Below are 6,000 nucleotides of genomic sequence, written 5' to 3' on the forward strand. Positions count from 1 at the left end.
TTCTCTAAAGGAGAATTCCATTTTCAAATGGTTTGTGTTTTGTTTAAATAATAATAATAAATGTATTTTTTTATTCTTAAAAATCAAAGACATACAATAACTCATACATAATAAACTAATTACTAAACCCCTTTATATATATATATATATATATATATATATACCGATGTATCTAACAAAGCTTAGATCATCCACAAATTAGTTGTGTTAATATTTGCAATAATTAACACTTATTCATCATATGTAAAAAAATAGAAAAATGAAAGTAAGATTATTCTTTTGAATTTCATGGTTATGCATTATTTATCGATGTAAATTATTTTACATTGACAGACAACAAACTGCTATTAAATTTCTTTATTTTCTCACATTAGATTATATTTTAATTAAAATGAGGTTGGACTTGATGGAAAGTGGAGCAGAGGAAGTTGGTTACAAAAACATAAGGGGTTGGTTGAGTTATGAGATAGGAAAATGGGATTAAAAAAAAAAGTTGGACAAAATATTGGTGGTTAGAGTTAGAGTTTTGAGTATGAAGAGTTGAGATGAGAAAGGTGGCAAAAATAATTGGTGGTTGAAGTTTTGAGATGAGGGTGCAGCCGAGCAGGACGGAGGAAATTAGTCGTAAAGTTTAAGACGGAAACGTGGGATACAAGAGGGTGATTTTAAAAAAATTAAATATAATTTTCGTGTATGTTGTTTAGTGGTTTTTTTATTTTAATTCTTATAAAATATTTTTTTTCCTTAAAGCACTTTAAATATCAAATAAAAATGGAGTACTGGATCATGAGAGGATTTGGATTTTGAAATGGAGAAGGGTGGCAAAAAATAACGAGGGACAAAAAGATGGAGTTGAGATTTTAAGACACGAGAGTGAGAGATTGGAGCAAAGAAAAATGACCAAAATGCAATATATGAAAAACATGAATTTATTGCATAGCTATATTTACACTTGCAAAAATTTTAAAACAAAAATTTACCATGACTATTTATTTTCATATTAAATGTATTTTTAATCTCTATCGATAGAATAATATTCGTTTTTAGCATTTTAAAAATAAAGTGTGTTGCTTTTGAGTTTTTAATTTATAAGAATGTGTCGTCTGTGATTTTATTTGGGTAAATTATCATTTTATCTCATGTGTAAATTGATCATAATTTAATAATTAAAAAATAAAATTTCAAATTTAATTTTTAAATATGAAATAAATGCGATAAATACAAGTCCTAACAATAAATTAATCCCTAAATTTTATAATTTGATGTCAAATTAATCCTAAAAAACATAAGTTAATATCAAATTAATTCTTGAATATTATAATTTAATAATAAAATCATCTCACAAAACTAATGACAAAATATAATTAACACATTTTCTTACATACGGAATAAATAAATGAGAATTTTCATTCTTTTATTACCAATTTACATATTAAGGGATTAAAATGACTATTTATTAATCTTATTTTTATAAATAAAAAAGTTAAAATAGTCTTATTAGTTATAAGAAAAACAAGGATTTTATAAATAAGGGACCAAAGTTAGTCATTTTGATGATAGTAATGATCATGATAATGATAAAGATAATGATTATGATGGTTTGAGATATTTTAAACATGATAAATTATATCTTTTATATATTTGATTTTCTATTGATAATTTTATTGTTAAATGAGATTTTAATTTAAATTTATAATATTTTAAATATAAATCTTTTATTTTAATCTAAAAATGAGTTATTTTCATCTTTCTAATGTATTTAATTCGTATCTTAATTTCGAAATTTCTTACCAAACAAGAACAACGGAAAAGGTAGCTGGCTAACTGCTATACAGTACTGTGTGTAGGGCGATGCAGGTTGATTATTGTGGGGGCAATTGTCTCTATTAACTTTTTAGTTGTTATTTATTTATGTATAGATATGTATAATTATTATTTATTTATATAATTTAAAATATAATAAAATAAGTCTACTTATAATATAAATATTACTCCCACAAATTTATTTTTAATCTTATTTTTTTCATTCTCAATTAAGCATTTTTACTATTTTTTTTCATTCTTTAGGTGTATTTTACATTCTATATTTGTAATTAATAAAAAAAACTATTTCATTCATTTTAAATTATCTTTCTTTTATCTTTATACACATATATAATATTTGAATTTTTTAGTTGTCTATCATTTAAAATTTATTTTCATCTTTCAATTAATTTTCAATATTTTTTGAAAATAAATTATCAATATAGTTAAAAATAATCTTAAATTATAATTAATTTTTCATTTTAAATTTAAAATTTAAAATATAAATTATATTTTTCATTATGAACTTTAATTATAACATAATTATATGTTAAAAATTATTTATTTATTATTTAAATTTTAATCATCTAACTTAAATATTTTTTGAAAAATATAAATTAAATATTTATCTATGATTCGTAAACTAAAAATAAAAATAAGATTCTAGATCCCTTACTAGTCAGCCTAGTGGTAACAAGTGCGGTTGCTGTCTATTTACAGTATTTCACAAAGCCAAACCTATCACTATCAATCTCAAATGATTTGCACAAAAATCTGACATTATAATTGGCTATAATTTACCTGTAGAACAACTACTAACGCCATTGGTGTGACCAATTATACCCATTTAAATATTCTACGAGTATAGAGGCGGGCAATATTGTTCCCTCTGTTCTTTAGTTTTCACCAACTCACCAATCGAGATTCTTTTTTCAGAACCGCGCAAAACAGCATCAAAACTCCTCGTCTCTTCCTACTTACAGTACATCTCCTGATCTCCATTTTATTTTATTACAACGGAAAGAAGATTCTCTCAAGATAATTAATCAAATTTTTTAATAAAAATTAATTATTTAAAAAGTCAGTATAAATATTTTACACTAATATTGTGATGACCTAAAATAATACTATAAATTTACCCTCAAATGATTTTATTAGTTTATTGTTCATATGTTGATTTGATTATAATAGATTTGATAATTTAATGTTATTCAGTAAGCTTTTGCAATGGAGAAAGTTTATAAACACTATGTAATTAATAGGATACTTTCCTATAGAATTTGTAGTTAATGAATATGCCAATTTTTATTATAAAAAATCACAAAGGTTCTCGGTGGTATTTGAAATTTGTAATCTTGTTTTTCTTTAAAAAAAAATATTTACTTTGTCTTTTCTACAAACATATTTTTTGTAAAGTTTAATGATTATCATCGGTGTAAAATATTTTTACATAATCATAAATCATTATTGATATAATTTTTAAATTAATTATTATAAAAATTAAAAAATATATTATGTATGATGAATTGTGATTAAATGATTATATCAAATTTTGTATGTAATTTTTTTCCTCTTTTTTATATATGTTCGTTTACTACAACGCCGTATACAATTGGGGGATTTTTTTTCCTTGACTTGAATATAGAAAATTAATATACAATTGCTTATTTTTTTTAGGTTAATTTATTTTTAAAAGGTTGACATAATACTTATTAAATTGATTTTTTAAATATTTATTTTAAAAAACCTGTTGAAAAATTTAATTAAAATTTAGTTATAAACTATTTTGACAGTACAAAGATGTTTTGATATAATTAAAGTTTGTAATATATAATTATAAAATTATTATTATATATATATATATATATATATATATTATGTTTGGTAAGAATTTTAAAGAGTTTATAATCTTTTTACTAGTTTATAAGTTATTTTGACATAATTTTATTTTTCATAAGCTACTTCAAGTAGCTAAAAAAATAAGCTATCTTATAAACTAAAAGCTTTTTTCTTCTTAATTTTATTCTCACCAATTTATTAAAAATCATTTTTATCTTTTATTCAACTTAAATTTTTTTTACTTATTTAACATTCTTACAAACACTAGATGCCATATTTATTTGCTTAGCTATTATGAAACTTGAAATTCTATTTTTTATTATTTTAGTTAATGTTAAAATATTTATTTTAATAAATTAATCTACTGTTTAATTTTTATGTTTATTTAAAATAATTGGTCATTAAACAAAAGGTGATAAAAAATCAAAATTATAAAGAAAGAATAATTTTTATTTTTCATTTTAAAATAATATTATAATAAAATATTAAATATTAAAAATTTGATTCTAAAAAAATAATTTTTTTAATTTAATTATACTTTTTCAGAAAAAAGGAAAAATTAAAATTGATTTAAAACAATATTAGTTTATTAAAAAAATTATTTAAAAAAATATAAGTAAAATCACCAAATCTTCACTATTATTTTATAATACAAAATTATTGTCCCACTTCTTAAGATGATAAAAATATTTATAAAAAATAAATTTAAACATTAGAAATATTAAATATATTTTTTTATGTAATTTGACATTTATCAGCTAACTTATCAGTTAATTTTTTTTCATATTCGGCAAACTAGTTGAAAGTTGAAAAATTAACTAAAAATTAAAAAACTAATTGGTTGTTGATTGAAGACTCATCTTCACAAGTTTAGTTTTGATTTTGATAATTTGGCATACCAAAACACATATAGTGGATGTGGCATTGTATTGTTTGTTTAGAGCTAGACATGTGTGATTAGAACTGATTATTGGATTAGTTATTTCTTAGCTTTACCAGTTGTTGTACTTTTGGTTTGTTATGTTTGAAATTTTAGAAATTCATTGAATAATTATGAGCTTGGTAATTGATTACCACTTGAGTGTAACCAATTATACAAGGCGAAATTGGTCTAAGAGGCTTACTTAATTCTCAATTTAATTAAGATTTATCAATTTAAATGATTACATGATTTTGGTAATCAATTACATTGTTTTTAAATTTATGAGGAGTCTCTATGAATTCGATTTAATCGATTAAAACTTTGTCGTAATCAATTACAATGCTTCTAAGTTTCATTGATGACTTTGTTAAGATCGATTTAATCGATTACAAGGTGTTGGTAATCAATTGCATTGTTCTTCGTTGGAAACCCAGGTCCGTAAGAATGGTTTAATCGATTATAAGATGACCTTAATAGATTAAAGTTGTCAATTAACCGATTCTTTATAAATAACCCAACCTCTATTGAGTCCATAAGCTTCCAAATCATTTTTTAAATTTGTGATTTTTTGAAACGAAGTTGCCAAAAGGGTTTTCAAGCAAAGGTGATAAAGATCACCAAGATTTACAACCTTGATCATGGAGATTGAAGACAAAGTTATGACTAGTGTTCAACCTTGAGCAAATTGATTTAGAGCTTCAAGGATTCAGGGATCTCATTCCTTTAATATTCTTTTTCATTTCTGAAATAGGGCTTTTCAGGGTCTTTGTTGTAGGGTTTAATAAAAGGTTTTATTTTGACTCGCATTGTTGTAGGGTTCAACAATGGTTTGAGTCTGGTTATGTGTGTGATTGTGATTGTAACTAAAAAGGATTTTAGTGAAAATATTTGACTAGGTTTGTTGAATCTAATTGGATGTAGGTAAAAAATTATTGAATCAATATAAATTGTTTGAGTCATATATCTTTTTGTCCTTAACTCCTTTTATGTGTTTTGTGATTTGTTTGATTTTAGTAATTGAATCTTTGTTCAATTGATTCTGTATATTTGTAATTTGATTAATGTTTTCAAGGGTCTTCCATCATACATATAACTCTGATTTCATGATTCCATTTGGTTCAATTGATCCAATATAAAAGGGTGGTAAAAAGGGTTTTCAAAAGATTTTGAAAAAGTGAAAAAGATTTTTTCATGAACTCCTATTCACCCCCCTCTAGATAGTTTTGAATGGACCAACAATTGGTACCATAGATCTTGAAAGATAATCAAGACTTTAATTAAAGATAAGGAAAATGACAAGGAATCAATTACCATTTGCTGAAGGTGCATCAATCAACGTACCACCTATGCTTTGTGGTATAAACTATCCCTTTTGGAAAACAAGAATGATTTTTTTTAATGGAAATTGTTGATAGATGGATTTAGAATGTAGTGAT

This window comes from Glycine soja, chromosome 8, assembly GCF_004193775.1.
Source record: "Glycine soja cultivar W05 chromosome 8, ASM419377v2, whole genome shotgun sequence".
Taxonomy (NCBI): Eukaryota; Viridiplantae; Streptophyta; class Magnoliopsida; order Fabales; family Fabaceae; genus Glycine; species Glycine soja.